Raw genomic sequence first — 27,673 nt, 5'->3', positions numbered from 1 at the left:
TATGAGTGGTTAGTATAATTTATGAAATAAACTACGTATTATCTATAATACAACAAAAAGCAATGATTTCAATAACCTTTCTGGTTAAGTTAAGAGAAGGGGGAAGTTGGAAAAAGATACCTTTCCAATGAGAGATTATGTAGTCCTTACAATCGAGAAAATTTGGTTGTGGTTGTTGCAGAGAAATGTGATATGAAATTTTACAGTTGAAGGAGAAATGTCACAGTATTTTGATAACAGAGCAATGAATTTCCCCCCCTTGTGCCATTATCAAGGCGAAGTGAGCAAAATACATCATTTATAACCCCCCCACCAGTATTATCTGCTGGTGAGACACTTGTTTTAAAACACACCAGCACCTTTTCCTTCCCCCAAGCCTCTGTCCCCAAGAATAAAGCTCTCTGTGAGCTCAGCCTTCCTTTATAATCATGAAAGAACGTTGACACTTGTGCAGGCCAGAGTTTCCAGGGAATAACACAAGGGCTGTCATATACCCTCCAGATCAACCCTCTTCCCCTCCCCCATCAGTTCTGAAGCAAGAAGGAAGCATAAGAACAGTGTATATGTCACTTTGACCACTGATACCATCTTGAACTGATGTGGAGAGAAAAATCTGTGCTGATGAAGAAAGGCACTGTATTTGTTTTAAAGATTTCTTTCATAATATACTCTTCAAAGGAGGGGCAAATGCGTTGGAGAGAAAATTGCTGAAATAAAAGTTCACTTTATACCATGGGATGTGTCCTGAAATATGTTCTGATTTGTACTTCAGTCTTTCCTCTACTTTATTTATCCTAGGCAAGATTGTGTGCAGTGTTTTCATTCAAACAAACTGCGATCAAAAATATGCAGTCTCATAAGCATATGACTATTATAGAGATCTATATCTAAAAATAATCCTAAGATGTCTGACCAAACAGGGGAGTTGGACATTTTTCCAAGCAACTGAGATATCTGTTAGATACAGGAAAATAGGGTATTAATTCTCCTTTATTACAGACCTAGTTCTGAAAACATGATTACAGCATGATAATATTAATTAAACACAGCCGTTGTTGATGCATAGCACAAGGAGTTCTATAGTAGAGACTACAGGCGTCTGGTTAAAAGTGCGGCAGAGGCAAATTTCCTGCAAAAGAACAACCCTGGTTCCAATGGAGTCTTGATGGCTTCATTGTTAGGATGTGTGTGCGCATCTGCTCAGGGTTTCAGTCAGAACTCTAAAGGAGCTATCTGTTTGGGGAATAGGATTCAGCACCTTGGATAGTTCTGCTTGAAACCCAGAGTGGATTCACTGCCCGATGACGTTGGAGCCTGTCCGGTTCACATTCAGCTATATTCATGTAGCAGAAGTAGGGTGTGAACCAGACAGATGTGACTGCAGCAGCCAGGTTTGCACCTTGTTCTAGTTTACCCACTACTTCTTGTGTGTGAATGAAGGCAAGACTAACTCAGAGCGTGAGGACATTTGTACGTAGGAAATGTGAAGGTGGCTGTGTACATAAAATATGATTTTCTCCCATTCAGATTGTATCATGAGGAAGGAGTGCAAAATGTCAGCAATACTGATAGATGAAGTGGCCAACTAGTACCTAAGACCTGCCATTATACAGATGTTTACAGCAGGTAGCTGAAGCTTGCATATATTTTTATAAGGAAATTTTGACCATATATAGAGGGGGCATTTACAAGTAGTCCAGGCCATGAACTCATGGACTAAATGAAAGCGTTCCATGGACAATATCTACAGAGAGCAGTTCAATTTCAGAAGGCTGGGTTTGATAAGGTGACTATTATCCATTTTATGCATACAGGACAGAAATAGTGATAATAGTGTTAAGCTAGTATAATATGGTGGTTAAGAGTATGAAGTCTGAGCCAGACTGTCCATTCTCCAAATCTCATGTCAACCACAAACTCAGCAGTACCCTTAGGCAAGTCACTATTCTAGCTGCCTTCCACCTTCCATATGCAACATGAGGATAATAAATACTGACATATTTTACAAGGCTGTTGTAAGGATTACTGAGACAGTATATGTGAAGTGCTTTGAACATTCAAAATGCACTATATCAGGGCCTGGCAACCTGATGTTCCCCAGATGTTCTGAACTACAATTTCCACAATCCCTGACCATCGGCCATGCTGGTTGGGGTTTATTAGAGTTGTAGTCCAAAACATCTAGAGAGCACCAGTTACCTATCCCTGCACTATATAAAAACTAAGTTGTATTACAAGGTAGCTAAAAGACAGTGCACCTCTAATGTAACATTCTGCTTAAACTGCCAGCTTCTAAGATACGTAGATCTAAAGACATTATTAAAAAGGAAAAGTAGCAAATAAAAAAATCCTACTGCAATAGAACTTTTAGAATAGTGGTTTCCATATTATATTCAATATGAGGAACCCTTGAGTTCCTTGAAACCTTATCAGACATTCTGTAATTAGAAAATCAATACTGTGGTATCAGACAAGTCTCCCAGAAGGAAAGTCTACCATCTCCCTTCAAGATGCAGTTGCACTGGAGTGCTTGGTGTGCTCTAGAATATAGTTCAAGAAGGACAAGATAAAACCTCAAAAGGCCTGGCCAAAGCTCTGAACATGTCAATCAATATGAATGCTAAACCAAAGGTCATTACATGTCTCAGAATCATTTGGAATGCACTAGGGTCCCATGTAGATATGCAAAGATGTGGAATGTCAGAAAGTAGTCATGACTATAATTTGTTTCCAAGTCCTTCTTATCTTTCAATCCAACTGATATCTAAAAGCAATTTCAGAAGACTTCTTAACATTTTCAAACTCTTCCTGTAATATATTTTGTTGCTGTGCTATCAATTAATTAAGACACTGTAAAGCCTTTACCTTGGCTTCTGTTAGCAGTACATCATTATCCAAGCAATATTCTGTATGAACACTGCATGCAGGCATTGGCGTGCGGACAACAGGTTCAAAGGGTTCAGTTGAACCCCCTAATCCACATGTCAATGCTCCTCCTCCAAGAAATTTGAACTGTAGCAAATAACTTTCGGGCTCTTTTCTCTCAGTAGCCGGGCCGGTGCTAGCTCTAGGCAAAATAGGGCGCTGAGGTGGCAGGGGCGCTGGAACGGAGCAGGAAAGAGCAACAAATTCAGCTGGAGCCCGCTCCGCCTCCGGAAGGTTTTTTTCAGGGTGTAGCCACTGCACACACCCAGACCCAGCTCGCTCGCTTGCTTGCTTGCTCTTTCACTCACTGAACAAGGTGGGAGCAGCAGCCACGCTGGAGCCAGGAAGCAGCACGTGGAGAAGCCAAGTAAGGGACTGTTTCTGTAAGTAGTAAGACAGATTGCCCAGAGCTGCGGATTGGGGCCCTCCCCCCTTCAGAGCTGCTGCCCTCCTCTCTTCATCAGCCCTGCAGGTACTGTAATGTTTGGGAGAAAGAGGGAGAGAGAGAAGCTGTGCCTTCTATCCTTATCGCTGCCCCAATGCCCACCCCAGTCTGGCCTCCAGCAAGAGAAAAGAAAGGGGGAAGGGGAGAGAACTGCAATGCCCCCCAGGACCTCCTGGCTAAGGAGGGTTCATTCAGCAGCACCCTTTTCGGAATGCTTGCTAAAACAATTCCTATCTGCCCTTGCTTATTTTAGGGTGTCCGTCCCCCTTTTTTCAAGCCATTCTTTTGGTAAACATGGTAAGTGTGTATCTTGTGTCACTTTAAAACAGAGCTGCAGCACAATCCTATGTATGTCTACTCAGAAGTAAGCCCCACTGAGATCAATCAAACTTACTCTGAGGTAAATGTGCATAGGATGCAGCCTGAAAATGAAGAGAGGATGAAGAAAGGACAGGAGAAAAAGAATTGTAGAAATAGAATAGCAAGGTAACTGTGGGATATTTAACCATATTTAAAGACAATATTTAAAGACAATAAGTACAGTAAAATTAGTGCCCCTCTACTTCAGTCCCAATCAAATAATTACAACAGTGAACCAGCCAGGTCTTCCATAGGAAAACTCTGAACCAGGTGACAGTTATTTTAAAATTTTAATTAAAAATATATTATCCTTTCCTATAACAAAATGGTACGTACTCCTAAGTAAGTGTGTCCCACTGAAGAAGGAAATCCTATTTGATTCCTGTATTCCTGTTAGTGTGATATGATAAGTTAAAGGCACAATTTTATGCATGTTTAGACAGAAAAAAGTCCTTCAACTCCTAGAATCCCCTAGCCAGCATGGCTGGCTGGGATATGCTGGGAATTGTAGGACTTTTTTTCTTTCTAAATATGCACAGGCTTGCACCTTAAATGAGTTTAAAATGTGAAACTCCTCACATGTGTTGAATCATATATATACTATTGCTCTAGTATCAGGAATGTAGCAGCTGTCAATGTGGAAGATATATCTGCCATTTGAACTGAAGCAATGCATTTTAAGACATAAAGGGGCCTGTAAGACTATTACATATGGTTTCTAAAATTGCTAAACACCATTGTAAGCTACTACCTGATTATGCAGAGAGAGATGCCCAGGCAATTACTATACTTTGCCATTATAGGCAGCGTGGCTCCTGGCAAGGGGAGGAGTGGGTAGACTGGCTGTTGACATGTTCAATGGAGTGCCATAGGCCTTCTTTACTTGTTGCTTCTTCCAAGCTGCCCAGGCCCCTTATCTGGGTCAAGGGGGCAGAAGTGGCACTGCAGCAAAAAGGGATATGAACACCAATGTTTGGACTGGGGCAAAATAATACAGTATGTGGGTATGTAGTGTGGTTTGGCTTGAATTGCTTGTGTCTGGATTTCCTTTCTGGACTGTATTTTCTGGTTACATGACCCACAAGGCCAGGTTGTGGTATAGTCCTCTTCTTCTTTTGTGATCGAGAAGAGATCCTGGCCCTCCTGTGTGTGTCAATCTTTCAAGTATTTGAAGAGTGTTATCGTGTCTCCCCTCAGGCTTCTCCTCAAGGCTAAACATCACCTCTGTTTCCTCTCCCCTCCAGGACACTCATACCTCTCCTGTCTGCACCCTCTCTCCCTCTTCTACCCCACTCATAGGGGCATTTCTCTCTCTTCTTTCCCCAGGGCTCCCCCCATGCCAATCCTCTTCTTCTGCCCTTATTTTATTTAGAGTATTTTTATTTAGAGTATTTTTATCCCGCACCTCAGCCTAAAAGGCTCCCGGAGCAGCTTACAATTGATCAGTAAAGAAGACTGATGTGCCCTTGTGACGGTTTCCCATCCTCTCTTTTCTCCTTCATCTCCTGTCTTCTGCCAATAGCCCCTTCGCGGCCTTCCAGAGATGTCCCTAGTTCCAGATCTCCTACACTCCCCCAAGTTCTCCAAATCTTGCCAGCCAGCCCTCTCTTACGCTAGGCTCGCAGCCACCCCTCGTCCTCACTGTATTCACCCCAGAAGTCTCTCTCCTGGACCTCATTCCAAATTCTTTGCTCAGCAGCACACAGGGCAATCTTTTAAAATCATTATTAGGGCATTTGATGTATGGTGTATTCTATGTATGGTGCTGGAACTTAAGATGACACTCATTGTTGTTAATGTGATAGAATCTGTTTTAAATGTGAATCTGTTTTAGTAAGTTTGGATTAGGTCATTATCTGATTAAATTTAAAGGTGGTGAAAATTGACTGTATCTTTATATATGCCTGGTTATCACTACAGCAAAAAAATAGTATTCAGAGTCTCCATTTTAAAATGTGTATTTTTAAAGTACAGATTACCTGTTAATTAAAAAAATACAGTTTACTTCAGTTTTCGTTTATTTTGTTTGATGAATGAAAAAAAAGGCCTTTATTACTGTATATTCAATCAATGTTTACCTTAAAAAAAAATCCCTGGCTGAACCACCTAATGAAATGTGCTGTGCACGCCTATATATGCAGGACTTACTCCACTGCAACACATACAAGGCAAAATATGTCGGAGTGAATAACAAATTGCTAATTTTTACTGTTGCATCTCTAAGTATACAGATATGTGCAGCTGTCACAGCATACGAAGTGGGACATGATGGGACAGCTAAAAGGGGCAACCAATGTGAGGAAAGTACGACATCCATCCTTTTCATTGCCTGCCATCTGTACACCCATTGATAGGCAGAGGCTATCAATGGCTACTAGCCCTAATAGTTGTGTGCTATCACCAGTATTCGAGGCAGTAAGCCTGGGTGCACCAGTTGCTGGGGAACATGGGTGGGAGGGTGCTGTTGCACCATGTCCTGCTTGTTGGTCTCTGGTCGATGGCTGGTTGGCCACTGTGTGAACAGAGTGCTGGACTAGATGGACCCTTGGTCTGATCCAGCAGGGCTCTTCTTATGTTCTTATTAACAGTTTACTACAATATATCAGGCCTGAACAGAATCATGGATATAGTTTGTTTCTTAGTGGCTAAACACCCTAAGCTGTATTCAAGAAACAACCCAAAACTACCACTTCTGGATTAATATAAGTCAGCAGAGCTCTGCTCCACAACCTACATTGACCTATTCCATTCCAGAAGCAGTAGTTTCAGGTTGTTTCCAGTTGCGCTAGGAAGCACTACTTTCCCATTGCACTAGTGGTCATTCCCACTAGCACAGGAGCCCCCTTTAGATTGGCAGGTGAATGAATAATCTATTCTGCTACATCTGTCTACACTTCAAATTGCTGTTCATAATTGGTTTGGTGGTAGTGACACCAATATATAGAGGTTCACCAATGCAAAATCTGGAGCAGTATTCCACACAACCAGTACAGTGCCAGAAATTGTAACATCATATTGGTGTCAACAGTCTTTCTACTCCCCACCCCGCACAAATAATTCTCACTAATTTGCTGTAATAGCAAGTTGCAAGAGAGAAACCAGACGTAACTATAAAAAGAAAAAAAGAGCAAGCTGGAAGCTAAAAATACGTATTTGAATAGGAATTACTAAATAATAACGTTCATTTCATTTCGTGGATTCCATTTAAAATTTATTTCTTGGGACACTGCAGTCTACATATCAAACATAAATAAACTGTAAAAACCAATGGGATCTCTTAAGAAGACTACACAGAGAAACCACCAGAAAATTACCAAGAAACATATGCCTGATTGATGGATTTATTTCCTGCATATAGAATACCTGAACTTGGTAGTAAATTCTTTAAAAGATGTTATGTAAGGCACAAGGTTTGACTGGCAATATCTAACTTACAATTTGTTTTTTAAGAAGGGGGTATGGGTAAGTTTATGTTTCAGTTTTCATCAAGTTAGCCTTGGTCAAAGATCAACACACTGTCTCAAAAATAGTAATCACAGTAATCACTTCATAGTTATCACAAAATAATGTAAGATACTAGGTGGCAGCTACACAATAATTTCATTGGAAGCAATGGTAATTACATAGTAAATCGTGTTAACGCTACTGCATTATCTCCGAACTGTGCAATTAACTCATGTAAGTACTGCATGCTATGTTTAGGAAGTTGCTGATGCCACACTTCTGGATCATAATTGCAAAGATAAGATAGAAACTTTCTTTAAAAATGATAGTGTGGCTAATAATATTCTATGGCTGCATCTCCCACATAGAAGAAAAGATTGCTATCAACCAACTATGAAGATTGATGGCACTGAAAATATGGGAGCAGCAGGATGTCATCTCGAAAAGAACCATAATATTGTTTCATCTTTGATACAGGTTGTCATTCTATTGCCTATTGGTTTATGGCGTTGTCTGCCAAATGGTTTCCCAGAAAATACTTAATCACCTTGGTATCTGACAGAGCATGGGCTGGGGTGCAGTTAAGCCCTATCCATGCATGACTCCCACCCAGTATAATGCTTTACCAAATATTCAGAATAAAACACATTTCCTTATTTTTCAATCTCATTTCCTGATGCTCCACCATCCTGTCTACCTCTTTCTTGTCCCCTATAAGTCTGTCTGTGACACACATGCTAATTTGTGGGTGCAAGCTCTTACCAAAGTAAAGCTTGCTTACTAGGATAATGTATGACATCCCACTTAACTCCTTCTCACTAACCCATTGTGGGGGAATCGTCATGACCTGCAGATCAGCCAGTTAGATTACTAGCAGAAATATTGCCAGAGAAATACACTTACCAGAGACATATTTATTGTTTCAATAAATAAGGAATACACTCACTTTTTGGCAATGTAAGCTACAGTTGCAGGGGGACTGGCCCAGTTTCAGGGGGAGCGATCCAGTTGCAGGCGGACTGATTAGGGCAAAGGCTTAATGCCCCCCTATCCCCCTATGCTAGGGCCCTGATCCAGATAGGGTCTTCTGCAGTTACTTTAGAGTAAGAAAAAAAGACGTATCTGTTATGTCATCCCTCAGTCATCAGTCTCATGTATTTCTTTACTCTGAAACACGATTATTTCATCATATGTTCACTGGCAATTCAGAATCCAAAGAAAAATAAATAAATTTACAAGACACTAACGTAGAAAACTCTTTATGAACTTTAGGCAGACATTAAATATTCCATAAATAAAATTGCATTATACCAAATGTGCCTTCATTTTATAACTTACATGCAAATGGTGAATGATATTGGGGGAGGGATTTTAGGAGATACTGCAATATCTACCTCTGGCAGGAATAGTTTTAAATGCAAGCACATGTTCTCTTCTGTTTTTCTCACTTCTCCCTTTTGTAATAATAATTTTCCAAAGAGCTTTCAGTGGTTTTGAACACCTCTTTTAAGGTCAACTCCACCTACTTTTTCATCTCCACTCATACTAGTTATGTGGTTATAAGAATACAAAGGAAACGGCATGATTTCTGTGCATGACTCATTTCCAGCAAATCAACGCGCACACTTTCAATTTTCATGCATGAGAGATGTGTAAAACTATAGATGTTTGGTCCTTTAGAGGACAAAATCAGCGGTATTTGTAAGCATTGTATCAAAAACCGTTACTGTCGTTAAAGCTAATTTTAGCAAATCAAATGCAATGTGATTTGGTAGGCATTAAGAAAGCATTTACAGACAGAGGGACAGATTCTGTCCTCAGCTTGTACTACTCAACAATGCAAAATCAGCTTAGCTTTTGAGAATTTTCACAGGATAGGTAAATTACTGGATGATGCTGGATCAGTGTAAGTTTATGTGGCCAGTCCTAAGCATATGATGAAGTCACATCCAAGAGACCTTGTCTAGAGGATATATAATCCACTATAAAGGACAAAGCAAATACAATACACTGGGAAAGGGTGTGTGTGATAAAAATACTATTTAGTTTCAGTTATTCAAATTTCTGGTTAGGCAGTCACTCAGTCCAATATTTCTCTAGATCAAGAGGACTACACATTATGTTCTTAGCCAAAGATCCATAGATAATAAGAAACAGGCACAAAAAGTTAGCCAAGAAAATGCATACATATGCTTAGGATGGATACTATTTTCCACCTGTGACCATCCATAATTTTTAAAAGACTGGAAAAATATGGATCTCCCTATTACTTGAATTCTGTTACATTTTCATAAGCTTGGGGGATCTTTACAGCATTTAGTTTGCAAGAATAGTTAGCAAGGAAGCTTTAATATATCTATTACATGCAAAAGCTAAACTCATTAGAGTCATTTAGTGAAATTTGGGTAGTTAGAGCAATACAGCTCCTTTGTAGTTTGCTGAACTTAGGGTACCAACTAATCAAACTGATAGTGAATATAAGATTGGAAACAAAAAGGCTTTATAAGGTTTGTTTAACTGCCCTGCCACCTCCTAAAGAACTTTGGAGGGGAGGGCGTAAGACATCCTTTTTGGATCAGATACGCATTATCAACTTGGACAGAGTGTGTCTGAACTGCTATTATCTGCAATGATTTATGAGTGCAGGTATTTCTCTACCTGAACATTTTAGTGAAACCATAAATATAAGAAAAGACAGAAGCTGGGATTCAGCAAGAGCCTTGAAAAGCCACCTGCAATGGAATATTATTCCTATTTGAGGAAAGCTGTTATTCACCATCTAAATCTCAACTACATGATACTGATGCTGAATGCTATATAAAAACTCTTTTCATAATGAGAAATTCCTTCCTATGAAATGGACAACTTAAATTATCTTTTAAAGGACAGAACACTTGGAAACGAACTATATTCAGCAACTGAACAGGCATTTTGGTATCAAGAAGTAGAACCTGTGAAACTGCATGCACACATGCAAATACAAACATATACAAGATTTGACTATTTTCTTCAACAGTAGAGGCATTTCTTTGTATGCTTAAGCGTACAGCGCTGCCCCTGGCATTAGAAGGCCCAATGAAACATTCATGGAATTGTTTGCTTTGGACTGGGACTCTGGTGCTCTGAGAGGGGGGATTTAAGCTTTTCCCCACCTGTTTTGTCCTGAAATTTCAACCCTGCACACACAAGGGGTTAAAAAAGTTTGGGGGGGGGAAGACTTCATTGAAATCAACAGATGTTTTTCCTTTTTTTTAACGCCCCCTCCATGGGATGTGTGGAAATTTAGGATACAAAAGGGTGGGGGAGTATTAAATCCCTCCTCCCAGAGCACCATGGTTCCGTCTGAATTGGGGACTCACGTGCTTATACCAAAGTAAATAATCCAATCAGAGCTGATTTTGTGAACATTTAGTTTGGCCTTAAGTAAATAGAAAAGAATAAACATATGAGAACTCACTGTGGAGCTTCAGATCAACGTGCAAGCCATTAAAATACTATCCTTAATATATTCAATTTAGCTAATATATAGCAACACTAAAATGAAGTCCGAACAATAAAGAACAAGACATGGTTTTTTTATGTAGTGAAGACTGGAGACCTGGAGAAAATTGAAGTTAGATTTTAAAATGCCACCATGGAATACGTGAATAAGGTATGAAAAACTCCATCTTGATGGATGCATCAAGAGAGGAAATTAATAACGGTACTCTGGCCAGTTTACTGACATAACGTGGTCAAGTGCTCAATGGTGACATTTAGATATCACACAACACTGGGATGTCTAGATATGTTGTCCTAGTATTATAGACCAAGCCAAAGGTTGCAATCCCATCCAGTTATGTGGATGGATATTAGGAGTTTTGAAACTCTTAAGACTGTCCACTGACCAGGGGGTGATGAAATAGGGTTTGTTGGAATGGAGAAGGGGAGCAGGAAATCTTGTCAGATAGTGACAAGATCACCAACTGTATATGCAGACATGATTTGACGTTTAGCATGACACTATAAACATTGCTTGCTGACAATGTCATACCAAAAGATGGCACCTATCTATATCTATATGGATTTTCATGACTATTTTACTAGAACCTCACATGATGGGTTTTCAAGTGGTTTTCCAGTGTCTATCATGAGGTCAGAGACCATATAGATGAGGTTCTGAGGTGGCCTCCATTCCAACTTTTACTTCCTTCAAAAAAAGTAAAATGGACTGCCAATTTGGAAATATGTTTATTTATTTATTTATTTATTTATTTATTTATTTTATTACATTTATATCCCACCCTTTTTTCTCCAAGAAACCCAAGGCGGCATACATAATCCTCTTCCTCCTCTCCATTTTATCCTTACAACAACAACCCTGTAAGGTGGGTTGAACTGAGAGTCTGTGACTGGACCAAAGTCACCCAGTAGGTTTCCATGGCCGAGGGGGGGCTAGAACCCGGATCTCCTGACTCGCAGTCCAACACTTTAGCCACTATACCACACTGTTATCAGACAGAGCATAGATTTTAATACTTAAGAAAATGTAATGGATTATACCCCATCTTCAACTGGTTCCCAGGTGGATTACCTGGTGTTTAAAATTACAATAAAGCAAATTAAAGCAATTACATTAAAATGCTGATGATATACAGAAGTGCGGAATAAAAGCAATAAGCAGAACAACAACAACAACCTGCACAGAAACAACATACAGAGAATTAAAAAAAGCCTGGAGAAATAAAAGGGTCTTTGCCTGGCACTGAAATGACATAAATGTAGGCACCAGAAGAACGTCCTTGCGGAATGCCACCATTAAGTAGGTTGTTTCTCATGTAGCCAACTGCCACACATTCCACGGTGGGGGTACCCAAAGAAGAGAACTGTCATGATTACAAGCTCTCCCAGAGAGAGATGAGATAATAAACAGGCCTGCTATGCAATCAATAAAACCTTTATTTAGTAAATAGATACCTCTCCACACCTGAAGAGAGTGTGAATGCTAGGAGCTATCCTCTAACCTTAATTAGCCTAACAAAGCAAGGCAGTTGCCTATCTATTCATGGAAGGTTTTCATGCTGCAACTTCTGCTGTGTTGCTAGTCTGGAGGACTGCCTCTCACCTCCTCTCAACTCCACTCACTTCACCCTGTAGGCCCTCCTCCTGGTAGCCACCTGCCTCGCTTCCTTTGGCAGGGGCTCATGGAGAAGGACCCCTGAGGATGACCTTAGGGTCCGTGCAGGTACATATGGGAGGAGGCATTCCTTCAGATAGCCTGGCCCCAAGCCATTTAGGGTTTTAAATGTTAATACCAGCACTTCTAGTTCAGCCTCTGAGTCTGATTTGGAATCCACACCAGGGAGACCAGGCCTCATCCTGACAGGAACATGTGGAGAGAAATGGTCTTTCAGGTATCCCAATATCTAGCCATGAAGACATTTAAAGGTCAAAACTAACACTTTGAATTGGGTCAGGAAATGAACTAAGAGCTTTCTTCTGAGTGAGTTGGTCACATGTTGGCTAGGGCATGCGGGAATTGAGTGGATAGGGCTATACCTCTGTATTCCTGATTATCCTTTCATGTGTTTGTTACTCATGGGTGCCAGATACTCAAATAAGATTAGGAACATACATGTTCTTTGTTCCTGTCCTTCAACCTATCAAAATTATCATTCACAACTATCCCAGTTGATGCAGAAGGTGAAATGAAGGGGAAATAAGAATTCAGCACCATCGGGGGAGTCTCCTTGAAAGAAAGAAGTAATGAGTTGACATTAGATCAGCCCAAAATGAAAGCTAAGAGGACTTGCATTAAGGTTTGTGCAATAGGATGCCCAAGAGATGTACAATAAGGTTTTGAGTATCTTGTCAATTCTGGGGAAGCATACTTGAGGAAAGACCATTTAGTTGTGCTTTTTATACTGTATTTTGTATTTGTGTTTTAACCTGTTGGTTGTTTTATTATGGTTTTAATTTTTGTGAACCGCCCAGAGAGCTTCAGCTATTGGGTGGTATAAAAATGTAATAAATAAATAAATAGTTAGTTTACATGGAAATTGTTTTAAATAGCCGAATAAGACATTATCAACCCAGTCCCAAAATACTGTCATGTCATACTTCTGACATAGCTGTTGATAGATCCCATCCCAATAAGCTCTTATGTACTGAAACACAGACTTTGGTTAGAAACAGAGTACATGTTTCTCTATTTCCTATTTAGCATCATAAATCCATATACACATTATAATTTCCTGTCCTTACATTCCAAAGCCTACGCAGAAAGTCTGTATTACTAATTTTATTAATACATAAATTTGGCAATAACTAATGCAGTTGATAGAGTGAAAAAGAAAAGCTATCTTAAGACTACATTATGGCCTTGCGTCCCCCTAAAAGTCTGGATAAAGCAGCTGTTAATGTAAAGTTCAGCTATCAAAAATGGCTTCATTAAGAACTTTAATGAAGCACATGGGAGCCATTTATTGACTCCTCAACTATTAAGATGTAACATTATTAGTGCTTTAATAGTATCTCCATTTTCATTTAGGAAATAACCAATCAAGAGATCATTGTACCAAAGACTTTATTTTCTCTCCCTTGGCTCAGTAAAAGCACTTTTTTTTACAAAAAAAAACACAAAACATTACTGAAGGCAACTGTTTTACACACACACTTTGCCAGTGCCATATTGTACAGGCAATTTAAAGAAATAACAAGGAATTATAAAGGTCAATGTCTACCACTCTAGACCATGCTTAAAAATGAGGAAAAAGAAGAAAACAAATGAAAATTGTTAATGGTAATTCTACCTGCTCTGTTCAGAGTAAGAGATCGCTTTCACATCAAAGAAGCTTACCTCCAAAGTATGCAAACCACCCCCACCCTGACCTGCTGTCAACCTGTGAGACATTTCTATTTCTCAGACGCGTTTAGAATGCAAACTACTGTTTTCTAGTAGTTCTCACAGCTCCACTTCCTTTGAGGTACAGATGTGTAGCCAAAGAGCCCAATCAGATAACAGCCATTTACATATTTATAAAGACTCCTGTAAAATCTCGTATCAATTGTTGCTACTATATATAGTGCTTTTCAAAGTATCTTGTGGGCACAAGCGCTCCACTGCACCGTTCCCTTCAGGACTCCTGATATATCGTAAAATGTGATTTCAATGTAAATGTGGCCCACATCACACAATCATACCACTTCACAAACTCTTTTCTGCTGGGGTAGCTTAAATCTAAACATACTCAAGCAGCTTGCTGCACTGGAGCAAGATTTCTCCCATATATTTTTTTTTTAAAAAAAAAAGTCAAAAAAATCCCCAAGACAACAATGCCAAGTGGAAAAAAAAATCTGAACGTTTTCTGCAGAAAGATGGGCCGTCTCCAAATCCTTGTGCCCTATCAGACAAATTAAAGTAAATCAAGCATGAAATGAAGCAGAAGAGCCCCGAGATAAGACTCCTTTAAGTCGTTTACAGATTAGGATAGAGAGAGGTGCATCTGGTCTCTGGCAGTGAAGGAGGCCAGTTTCTCATCTCACAATAGCAGCCTGTGTATAGGATTACCTTACCTTGTCACTGACAAGGGAAAAAGCGCCTGCAGAATGTCTCTAACTAACTTCCTAATGTTCCCAGTTAAGTTCCCTTATTAAAGTATTAACTGTTGCAATGATAGAAATAAATTTTGATAAAAACAAAATAAAAACAGATGCTAGCCTGATTTATGAACTGGTCAAGCACTGATTAAACTGGAGTGGGGAGAGGGGTGGTGCTAGCAAGCAGATGAGCCTCTTCACTTATCAGTCAACATTTTGCTACTAGAGATATGATTTCTACACTGGAATCACTGCCTGACTGAGGTGCTACTGGTTAGACTGGTATTGTAGCCAACGCAATTATAAAACAACACCCTCTTGTCTGTGTTATTGAGACAGGATTTTATAGCTGTAAACATATTTTTTTCCTGCAGGAACTGCCAGTTCTTGCCAGAGACATATACAGGCCATGCTTACAACTGATGCTCTTCTATCAACAAAGTGGAGGCCTCTGTTCATTAGGAAGCAAGCTTTCATTGGGATGCAGTGGCTAGTTTACTTATTTTTTCTTCCTTTGGAAATGCTTACAAGCAAGCCTTCCTCCTTGACACACCACACTCACAAATGTAAAGCACAGCTGGCAAGATTGGGGAGGAACATTGCAAATGCTTATTCATGTCATGCTGTGCTTGAACAATGAAAACGATTCATTCTCTGCAGATGGTCGGGCGCACCTCTCATGCGACAGTATTCCTAAAGATGACTGGGCCTAAGCTAGCTATCATGCAGGGTTCTGCAGGAAACGGAACACATGGTTCAGCAGGCGGCTCTTCCTCCATGTGCCGGAAAGGAGTTAACAATGCTTCACTAAGGCACATAACTGAATGTGCTGGGCTTAGGTCTCTTAAAAATAATTAAGATGTTAAACTATCTCGGATCTGCTTATGCTTCTTTTGAAAGCAAGTATTAGCCCCAGTGTCCTGGCTAAATTCCAGTGTGAATTGCTATACTCTTTCAAAGAATTTCCCCTACAGTTTACTTCAGACCTGGTGATACTTCTTTCCAGCTTATATGCTGTTGCATTCTACCCCAGTCAGAGAATGCTATTTGAGTCATGGACAAAATTATTTATGTGTTTCCTGCTTGTGTCTCTAAAGCAACTTAGTTTGAAAGGAATGAAAACAAATTAAGATATATGGTAATACTGTTCAGCAAATGATGACTTAACAACGCATGTGCAGATGAGAATGTATAAAGAATTCAACAATATTTAGACATATGTTTTCTTATTCTCCCTATATATATTTGTATATGTCTGCCCAGAGAACATTAGCTATTGGACAGATTGGAAATGCAATATTTTTTTAAAAAAATAAAATAAACAAATGGTCATAACGGGCATTTGCATAAATTGTTCCTGAACGATAAAGTAGTAAACATACCTGACTATTCACTGTTGTCTCTAGAAAAATCTCTTTTTAACTTGCATTCTATATAGTAGCAGAATAAGAATAAACCTTACACACTTCCTTAGGTAAGTAACGATACTACTTTTTTATATCCTGCTGTTCTTTCAAGAAATGCAGTGAAACATGCATTATCCCATTTCTCCATCCACCAACAACCTTGTGAATTAATTTAGACTTAAAACTAGTGACTGCCACCCAACACATGTGCCTGAGCAGAGTCTTGAACTAGGCCATTTGCTCCTAAGTACAATACCCTGCACTGTGAAAAGGGGGGTTACCTATGTAATGTGTTACCATCTTGAGTTTATAGGAAAAAATAAACCCACTGCCTGCTATTTAATTTCTTTAAAATGGCAATGTTGAAAAGGCAATCAATTTAGAAAATCATGTTTTACTTTCTAGGGGGAAATATATCTACTATAAGGTTCTCAGATGAAAATAAAGTATAAAGCTTTTTATTTATTGAAACCGCAGAAGCATTACTATCAGAGCATAAATTGCTTCCAGACAGAGGAAACCTTAATTTACCCAACAAATTCACACACACTCATGTGTGTTAAGTAGGAGGTTATTTTTAACTAAGGAAGAGCATTTGCTTTTATGTTAGATAAAATATAAGTTAATATTTCAACTATCTTCCTTTTAGAAATACTCACTGCTCAGCTGCATCATACCAAAAAAGCCACAGATGACATGACATGCATGGGTGAATTTTTATTGCTTTCTACATTTTATATCAGTGTAAAGTAAGGCAGTTGCAAAATTTCAGAACATTAAAAATCTAATGCTCATTTCCTAGTTCCTTATTTGTTAAGATGCGTGCAAATGTGTTGTGTCTGCTCCACATTTTGTATGGTTTCTCATTAAATTGACATGTAAATGTACCATACATTTTAATCAATCTAAGCACAAACCACATGCACCCTTTAAAACCCATATGATCAATACTATGACTATGCTCTTGAAAAGAGAAAGAAAGCAAGGAACACAGATAAATCTCTAATTACCCAATTACTGTTAATCCAGAAAAGAAACAACAATTTACCTACACTTTTACAAAGTGCAGTGAATTGCAATAACCTTGCCAGAATACAATTAGTTAAAAAAAAAACCTACAATAATAACATTGTAGAATGGGGTATTTTCTGAGCTGTGTGTTGTTCTTCATAAAGAGGCTATCAAAAACATAAGAATTATAAGCATTTTTACTTATAATTAATACACAACTTTAATCATTATTGGGAAAAAGACTGAATATTTATAAAGTATTATATATAAATCTAAGTAGTCCTATATTTGATGTGTTGTGTGCAGTTTTGATTATCCCATTACAAAATGGGTTTCATGAAGTTCAAGAAAGTATGTTAGGGAGTCAGCTAAAATGATCAACTAATTGCAGGGCCTTTTCTCCAAAAGCTGGGAGTTACTGATTTAGAACAGAAGACAAACTGGAAACAATGAATGGAGAGAAATTATTCTCTCACATACTCACCTCTCAAAATACACAAGCACTATGTGCCACCAATGAAACTGGCAGTTGTTTTGGTACAAAATGTATTTCTTCCCAAAACCCCTGCAAAATTAATTTATGGAATTAACTGCGAACACTGTGTGGGTATGATCACTAGTTAGATGGCTTCAAAGTTTCAACCAGTTCATGGAAGTTAGATAACAAAAAATGAAAAGTCAAGAGTATATTCCTTATTATCAGATCCTGGGAAACAAACAGAAGATGACTCTCTTAATCATGAGTTGCTTCCAAGTTTCATAGGTATACCAATGGCTACCAATTTGGATGGCTTTAAAAGAGCGTTGGATAAATTGCTGAAGTAGAAGGCTAATGGCTACTAGTCCTGATGGCTATGTGCTACCTCTACTGTCAGAGACAGTAAGCCTGTATACACCAGTTGCTGGGGAACGTGGGTGGGAGGGTGCTATTGCACCATGTCCTGCTTGTGGTTGGCCACTGTGTGAACAGAATGCTGGACTAGATGGACCCTTAGTGTGAGCCAGCATGGTTCTTCTTATGTTGCTGTCCACTGTCAAAGACAAAGGCCATAGCTAGACCTAAGATTTATCCCTGGATCGTCCAGGGGTCAAACCTGCTCATCTAGGTGACACACAGGGGATCCAGTGCTCAGGCAGGGGCGAACCCTGGATGATCCCAGGATAAACCTTAGGTCTAGATGTGGCCAAAGAGTTTTTCTTTCATCTGGTTTCAGAAATGCCATTCTTATCCTCATTGACAGTACTGAAATCATGCATACCTCTCTCCCAATCAACATTGTTCCGTTGTATCTGAGTATTACTACCTTAGGAATCATCATCTCAATTTTGTTTTGTGCTGGTATCAATAGCCATATCACCAGGGCCAGGATTATCAGGCACCTGTCAAGACCACACACCCAGCAAGGGGATCACTGCTGGCCCCCTAGGACCCTCTGCCCATACACTTCCTAGCTGTTGCTGCCTGCTTTCTCCAAGCATGAGAGCAGTGACAAGGAGAAGGAGAAGTTGCCTTCACTTGCTTTCACCTTCTGGACAGTGGTGCATATTGGGCCCAGAGAGAGAAGAGGGGCAAGGAGTTGGACAATGATGATAGTAGCAACACAGTAGAGCCATGCTTGCCCAAGAATCCTCAAAAATCTGGAACCAACACTGCATGTTACTTCTAATTTATTACGTAGCAGCAATTAGGAGTGAGACGTCAGCAATGCAAAAGGTATTTTTATGGTAGAAGAACTTGAATGATACAAATTGGATACAATTAACTTTGCAGCATAAGTCACAATGATGTTAAAAGAGATAGCTCTGGAATGACTCCAAGTTGTGAAAATGCTTTTTTTCCTGCAATATACTCCCAATGGGGGGTCAATCTGTTTGCCATCTTGACAATAACCTCCTTTTTCCTCCTTTAAGGGGAAAAGATGAAAAATGTGGCTATGCTCTTTCGTTATGAAAGAACTATTTCTCAGAAGGGATTTTTTTGAGACTACAATTAGCTGTGTTTGGCTTCTGCAAGATTGAAAATGTTGAGCAGATTTCATTTTTCACTTTCTCTTTCCTAAATCTTTGTGTGACTTTTACTAGCATTAGTATGTGAAGCTAAACTCTTATATTGGCATATTGAGAGACTGAAGATGTATATAACACAAACAGCCCTGATCATACGATCAAGAATTTAATCAAAGTATTTTACTGACATTTTGGACAAGCGCAAATATCTATGCCAAATATATGGCAGAGAAAAATCGATATCAATATCTATCCTAGTCCAAAATCATGTAAAAACAAATAAATATTAAATAAAAATCTTACCATAATACTCCCTTATGTTATAACTTGTATATTGCCATATATGTGACCACTTAAGTGCACCAGGCAACTACCAGCTAGTTTTCTGCCAAGTATATAAAAACACAGAGGCATGTATATTGAAGTATATTTATTAATGTAATATAGAAAAGGTGATTGCATCAGCTTTTCATTTTATGTACACACAAAAAAGTATGTTTAAAAGTAGGGAGCCTGTTCCCAAGTCCCCAATCTATACATTTTCTTGCATTTTAATAAGGGCATTTTATGTGCTTGAAATCACGAGTTTAGCTATAAGGAGTTTATAATTAGCATGCTGATAGTTGTAAAATTGTTTCTGAACCAAAATTTGAAAAGTGCATAGCAGTTATGCAAAAGCTAATGGACCTAGAGTATACAGCCCAAGGACTTCCAGAGAAGAACATTTTTCTTGAAAGTTAAGTTTCTTTTTTCTAGACATTGTCTATAATCATAAGCAATACTGGGTCCAAGTAAAAATAAATAAAAATAGAATCAACTATTTTAAAGGAAAGCATGTAATAATTATATTAAGTGTCAGATGTTTCTATGCTTATTTATTTATTTATTTATTTTATTACATTTATATACCGCCCCACAGCCAAAGCTCTCTGGGCGGTTTACAACAATTAAAAATAGTAAACATTAAAAGTACACAAAAAAATTTAAAAACATAAAAACAGTATAAAAACAACGACAGTATCCATTTAAAAGCAACAATTCTGGGGTCCATTAAAAACAAACTTAACGTTATTAAATGCTGCTTAAAATGCCTGGGAGAAGAGAAAAGTCTTGACCTGGCACTGAAAAGATAACAACGTTGGCGCCAGGCGAGCCTCATCGGGGAGATCATTCCACAGTCGGGGGGCAACCGCTGAGAAGGCCCTCTCCCTTGTGCCCATCCTCCGAGCTTCCCTCGGAGGAGGCACTCGGAGGAGGACCTTAGACGTTGAGCGCAGTGTACGGGTAGGTTCATGTCGGGAGAGGCGTTCCATCAGGTATTGTAGTCCCAAACCATGTAGGGCTTTATAGGTTAAGACCAGCACCTTGAATTGGGCTCGGAAACATATAGGCAGCCAATGCAAGCGGGCCAGAATTGGTGTTATATGCTCAAATCTTCCTGTTCCAGCTATCAATCTGGCCTCCGCATTTTGCACAAGCTGCAGTTTCCGGACCGTCTTCAAAGGCTGCCCCATGTAGAGGGCGTTGCAGTAATCTAATTTGGAAGTTACCAAAGTATGGACAACTGAAGCTAGGTTATCCCTGTCCAGATAGGGGCGTAGCTGGGCCACCAACCGAAGTTGGTAGAAAGCACTCCGTGCCACCGAGGCCACCTGTGCCTCAAGTGACAACCCCCAAGGAGAACCCCCAAGCTACGAACCTGCTCCTTCAGGGAGAGTGCAACCCCATCCAGAACCGGTTGAACACCCCCCATCCGATCAGAGGAACCACCCACCAGCAGCATCTCAGTCTTGTCTGGATTGAGTTTCAGTTTATTAGCCCTCATCCAGTCCATTGTCGCAGCCAAGACAGCTGGAACAGGAAGATTTGAGCATATAACACTGATTCTGGCCCGCTTGCATTGGCTGCCTATATGTTCATGAGTTCTGGTAGGTAGGGGGGAAATCTGGGATTTCATGCTGCTTATTGATTTCCTTTCACAGCTTTGTTTTTTATTTATATTCTTTAATATCTTAGTTTTTATGCTTTTTTAAAAATGCTGAAGGCAAATAAGTTCTGGTTTCATATTTTTTGTTTTTTAAAAAAGACTTCAGTATTATTATTATTATTATTATTATTATTATTATTATTATTATTATTCAAATAATTATATTGAGGTTTCTTGTCAATAGCTGGTTGGCCACAAGGTGAACAGAATGCTGGAATAAATGGAGCCTTGGTCTAATCCAACATGGCTTTTCTTATGTTCTTATGAAACATATTTGGGACTAGTGTCCTAATACCATTCATTCATTCATTCATTCATTCATTAAATATATGTTGTTTTTATATACAGCCAAAGTTTTATATACAGCCAACAGCCAAAGCTCTCTGGGAAATTCACAACATGGTATAATTTGTTGAAATCAAGCATCCAATAGATCTCTCTCTCTCTCTCTTTACCATTAATATACTCGAAGAAGAAGAAGAAGAAGAAGAAGAAGAAGAAGAAGAAGAAGAAGAAGAAGAAGACACTCATGTATATCATTCCAGTATTTCTAGTGGCTGGCATTTCCTAATTTGACATTTCTCTTGCCCCATAGGTACAATCAGATTTGCGGAAATGCCTGATATAGGAAAGGATACTGTTATATAATGTGACAACTATATGCATTCTTATCTTATTAATTATAATGGTTGATTAATTGCTGTTCTTTTTCACAGATGAGAAACGAAAGACCCTTTGGGAAATTGTAGGTCTAGCGTCATCACTGGCTTCAAGGTTTTTTAAAGTGCTAGAATGGAGGAAGCTACAAATAATGAAACATAAGGATGAATTATCCAAGATCATCATCTTCAGAAATTATGTTTGGCTTTGTGACCCTCATCAGAATATGATCAGAAAATGTGTACAGACCCTCTGCTGGAACGTACCCAAACTGTGGAGAATGTTGTCCAGGTAAAGATGTAGGAGAGACACATAATGGCATGCCCCCTGGAGAAATCTTCTTTGCAGGATGACTCGACCTTCCTAAACTTAGAGCACCCTAAGGAGCAGTCTGTGCTGAGAGATCAGGGGTATCCTGAGCCCTTGGGGGGACACAACCATCAAAATTTCCCCTCAAAATCTTCTCCTCAAGATCTCGATAGCTCCCTCTTTTAATTGCAGCAGCCACATAGTCATACAGAACTGAGGTAACTAAAGGTGCAGGTTCAGCCAGCTGCCAGACACAGAAGTGTTCACCTGAGGAATAAGGACTCTCCATGAGTAAAGGGATACTCATGGACAAGACTTTCATCAGGTGACACTGATGCCCTGCAGCTTCCGCTCTGGGTGGGGCCCTGAAGGGTCAGGCTTAAAAGTCATCAGTTCTAAATACAGATAACTGGAGCAGAGTCTGTGGATTTGCTCTCACTTGCCAGTCTTGTGGATTGCCTGTCTACCTAGCTCTTTGCTGGATTCACATGGTGTTTGGACTTCCTTTAGACTGTGTTCATTCTTAGCTGCTCTGTTTTCGCATGAGTGGACTTGCTGTGTTTTGTTGTTACCAATTCTGCCCTGGTTACTCTAACAAAAGTCTCAGGGGGAAAGGAAGTGTGAGAATTCATGAGTCACCAAGGAAAATGCTCCTTTGGGTACCATGGTTTGTCCCATGGAGGATCCATCCCATTATCTTTTATCCTCAGTTAACTGAAGATTTTTGGATGCTATTTGGGGAAAAGGTATTCTGGAGGAACCATTACTCACTAGTGTTATCTATAGCTTCCTCCTCTGGCAATCCCCCTTCACCTTCTGACAACCCTTTCATATTAACAGGTTGTGAAGTTACTGTCTCAAAGTAAGGCAAAATGTTTGGAAGATGCAAAATGGCAGCCACATGATATGAGGCACTGGGTTGGGCCAAGCAATGCAAAGGCTTCTAGCCTTTCCACACATCCCTGCCTCTAGCCTCCACAAATAGATAGGAGGCATGCCAGTGTGAGTAGTATGCTCACCTATCTCTTCTGTCTCAGTACTGATATTCTTACTAGTAAGGGTAAGGAAAGCCAAGCACGAGTTGGTAAGCCAGCTAAAGAAAAGCTGTATCATCAACACCCATTCCTCATGCTTTGGGTATGAGGCATATGAATCCCATGTTCCAAATATCTGTCTAAGATGGGGAAGGGATGAAGGGTGTGTTGAGAAAAGTAACAATATTGCAAAGGCTTGAATATGAGCAATCCCAGACTAGGTAAGAATGTTCTGCGAGCTATGAGGCAGCCCTTCTCCCTAGCTTCGGTCTAGCTTAAAGATGCTGCGTAGTAGCCAAAAGGAAGTACTTCCCAGAACTGAAGACTGCATGACTACAAGAACTACTGAATAATAATAATAATAATAATAATAATAATAATAATAATAATGATGATGATGATGATGATGATTGAGTAATCTTCATTCCACACCCTGCTGCCAGTTTAACCTTCATATTTGAAACAGGAAATTTCTACTGACTCTCTATGTGAAGAGGATACCAAGCATACTTCAAATACAGGCAAACAAGCTAATATTTGGGTAGAGTTTGTTCCTACGGATCCTGGGGCAGAGCTTGATGTACTGCAACAATTAACCTGACACAGCCATGTTTTTCTATCTTATCCCCAAGCTTTTTTAGCGATGGCATTGACATTTGTAATTTGGGAGTTCATAATTGTGAACTCCAGTGTTCCCCTCCAAGCCCATTATGAGCCAAGCCAAACTCAAAGTTCCACTAAAGTGTAGCCCCAGCTCATAATGGGCTCCACTACAACAAGAACTCACTGTTCCTGGAAAATGGAGTTTCAAATGCCCCTTGGCTCAAGGGAACAAGGAAATAACCACTGAAAACTTTATTCACCAGGTTCCTATGGACAATAGGTATTCCTGGCTGCAAGAATATTCAGGATAGGTAATCCATGCATTAATAATTAGAACTTTGCTATTACTGCAAATGCTTTCCATCAGCCCTTCCTTTCAAAATTGTAGATTTTTGGAAAGGGAGTTATCGAACAAGGAACTTGGCCAAATACACCTATAAGACTCTCAGAGAAATCTCTTGGGGAAAACTCTGGGGGGAACTGAGTTAATTATGGGGCAAACTGGGTGGTAGGGAATATTTACCTAGTGCTTCTTGCAGTGGTAGACTAATGTCCTAGCTCAAAGGATTCACTTTCTTCAGCCTTTTTTTTTTTTTTTTTTAAGAAGAAGAAGCCAATATTACCATGGGGACAAAGTCATTCCTGGAAGAAACTGATGTGAGAACTTCTTACATTAGCCTTTGTCAACTCACGCCATCCAGATGTTTGGGAATGCAGCTCCTAGCATTCCTAGCCACTTGCTAGGGTTGATGGGAGTTGAAATCCCAAACATCTGAAGGGTGCTAGGTTGGGGACAGCTGCCTTGCACATCCCACATTTCAGAAATCAAGCATTATGGGAGTGAAGTGGGAGCCATAGGAGACTGGCAACTTTACCGCTCCAGAGAGCTTCGGCTATGGGGCAGTATATAAACGTAATAAATGAAATAAATAAATAAATAAATGTAAGAATAAACCCCAAGTGAGGCATTATCAATACTGGGTAGAGCAATACGACTGCTTCCTAAGACTTGGCAACAATGCTCTTGGTAAGACAATCTAAAATGAACTGGTCTTATAATCCACAGAATCACATTAGTGATTCATGTTCAGTCTGTTATGCATTTTGTTATCTCTAAATTCTTCTTGCCTATTCTACTGCCTAGCCTGTTATCCTCTATCTTATTCTTTTGCATTTGGTTACTCCTTATCAAAAAAAGAAGAAGAAGACTAGGTTGGTCTGGCATGATTTATTATAAAGACAATACACTGAGCATTTGATGCAAGAGATCAGCTGGTGGGAATGAAGAGAAGAAAGAAGAGGCCATGACTCTTTTAGTTCCTTTTTGATCAGACTAGAGGACAAATATATATATGGACTGAAAATATCCCTGTGGTCCTAGAAGAAGGCTGCTACAAATCACTTATTAATACATTTTCAAAATGTGTGTATGTTTCACACTGGCTATCTTCAGAAATTTAGTTTGACTTAACTCATCTTTCAAAACATTCCAGATCTCCTGTGTTCTTTCTTTTTTCTCATGAGAACTAGGATTTAGGGAGCTAAAACAGGCCCTTTTTAAATTCCCAAGTCTCACTGCTGAGACTTTCCAGTTTCATACCACTGGGCAGCCAAAAGGGATACAGAAGGAGACAGACAGGTGTCACTTGTTTAGAAAAGAGAAGTTGGCATCTTTAGATTAATCTCAACATCTTCCCTGCAGGGCAGGTGATTCATATCTTGAGGCACTAAGTTGATTGTTATTTTGCAGACACATCAGTGCCTCCTCCACACTCATCAAAAAGCCTTGGCTTCTACCTGTCACAAGGGCCACTCTAAATCTGCACTGATCATTTATTTATTTATTTATTAATTACACTTATATACCGCCCCCATAGCCAGAGCTTTCTGGGTGGTTTACAGAAATGGGCGGTTTACATTACAGCATCCCTGTGGAAAAGCTCACTTTGAATATAACTGCATAATTATTATTAATAGGGGGAGTATTTCTTCAATTCATACCCTGCCTACCTACAAAATGCCCTAGACAGTATTGAGCTGAGTTCTACGACCTTTCAGCTTTACAGTACATGATGGCTGATAGAATGTCGGTTGATGTTTACAGTACAGAAGGCAGAAATATCAGTAACAATATCACAACTATTTTAAATATTCCTATTTCAGATGCGAGACCCTGCAAAACATTGTGTAAATGTTGAATCTTCTAAATACTTTACTATACAGGTGACTGGAACTAACAGTTAAATAACTGGTTTGTTTGTTTTCATGAAGATTTAGGTTTACATATATGTCTGTTTTCGTAGGATAATAAAATTGGTGTGTATTCCTATATGCCCAGGTTTTACTGTGCAGACATGTTATATTTGGGGATGGGGGGGGGGTGACTTCAAAAATGACTGGGTTCAAAACACCTTAATTCCCATTAGTAGAATGCAAGTATTTGTCTTTCTCCTTTTGCTGTTCATTACAAATAAATTCATCTCTCTTCTGAAGCCTAAAGTTCGTTGTTGTTGTTGTTGTTGTTGTTAGATGAGTTGCATTCAAACTCCAACCAAAAAAAGATGAGACCAACATTGAAATTCATCTCACAGTCCAGAATTTACTTAACGGCCAGCCTGTGTGCTGTGATAAACGGAATGATGATCCGGCAACATGTCTTTATCCATGGTTTGCTTTAATTAACGCCGGCTTGTTTGTTGAAAAGATGATTAATATGCCAATGAAAATTGCATAATTGAATACCAGAACACTGGCACAATCAGAAAGACACATGCAGTTTTTGATTAACATTTATTATTATTACTATTATTATTATTATTGTGCACTTTAATGTATGCTTCTCACTATGAAATGATGCAGTTTTTGACCGAGAGGTGAAGGGAAGCAAGAAACAGATCAGGACACTCCGTAGGCTGCTTTAGAAAACAGTTTCAAACTGGGCTGTGTGAAGAATTATAATAAACAAATCATATAACAAGATACTTGATAGCAGAAAACAATATTATATATCATTCATATATGTATCATGTTAACTAATCATCAGATACACCAACAGAATTCTTTTGATATAGAAGTATTACACTACAATAATAATTTAGGACGATAAATAATTAATCTGCAGGGAACCTATTAATAACTTGAGATCTGCACAAATTAAATTTATATTTATTATATTTTATTATTTTGTTATTGCATTTGAATTTTCCTTGGTATCAGACATCTTCATACAATTATTTTTAAAATACTTTAAATTCTAGGCCCAAAGTCAGATAAGTAGAAAGTGAGCAGGGAAAATCGCTATACTGATGTCATTATGGTAAAATATTGATAGGCTCATTTCCACTGCCCTATAAATACACAGTTTTGGGGGATCAAGATAGAAATCCATGGGACCCCAATGGAAAGGCATCAAAAAGTGAAAATTAACCATTTTTCATGGTTGGAGAGCAATCCTAAACTCTGTGGGAGGGCCATTGGATATAGTGGAGCTCCCTCTCTATGGGAGGGAAGGGTGGGATCTACTGTCGGAGATTTCTTTGTGGTAGCGGCACAAAGTATCTCGGTCATCATTATTTTATTTATTTATTATTCCATTTAGATCCTGCCTTTTTTCCTCCAAGGAACTCAAGGCGGCATACATAATCCTCCTTCTCTCCATTTTTATTCTCACCTGTGAGGTGGGTTGGGCTGAGAGTCTGTGACTGGCCCAAAATCAACTGTGTGTCTTTCGGTTGACACAATCCTGCTCCATGGCCTAATCTACACCAAGCAGGATATTGCACTATGAAAGAGGTATATAAAAGGTAGGAGCCGCACCAAGCAGGATATAGTGGTATGAAAGTGGTATGAAAGTGGTATATGGTATGTGTCAATGGGCCCCAACAGTTGTTAGTGCTCTTCAATA

The 27,673-nt window shown here is 39.2% G+C and overlaps 1 protein-coding gene across 3 annotated transcripts in view; it reads right to left on the bottom strand.

Moving 5' to 3' along the window:
* Positions 1-27,673, bottom strand: part of ZFPM2 (zinc finger protein, FOG family member 2) — a 389,494-nt gene that overhangs the window by 241,718 nt on the left and 120,103 nt on the right. Inside the window, exon 1 of one of the 3 annotated variants that reach the window (XM_063131040.1) lies at positions 14,729-14,743. The exons of the other annotated variants lie outside the window; for them this stretch is intronic. The gene's annotated coding sequence lies outside the window, so the exon portion shown is untranslated. Of the gene's footprint in view, positions 1-14,728; positions 14,744-27,673 lie in introns of those variants that run through there. 3 annotated transcript variants of the gene reach the window in all.

The sequence above is a fragment of the Elgaria multicarinata genome, chromosome 7 (assembly GCF_023053635.1).
Source record: "Elgaria multicarinata webbii isolate HBS135686 ecotype San Diego chromosome 7, rElgMul1.1.pri, whole genome shotgun sequence".
Classification (NCBI taxonomy): Eukaryota; Metazoa; Chordata; class Lepidosauria; order Squamata; family Anguidae; genus Elgaria; species Elgaria multicarinata.
The sequence above is the reverse complement of the archived record's forward strand: the minus strand, read 5'-3'. Positions and strand labels throughout refer to the sequence as shown.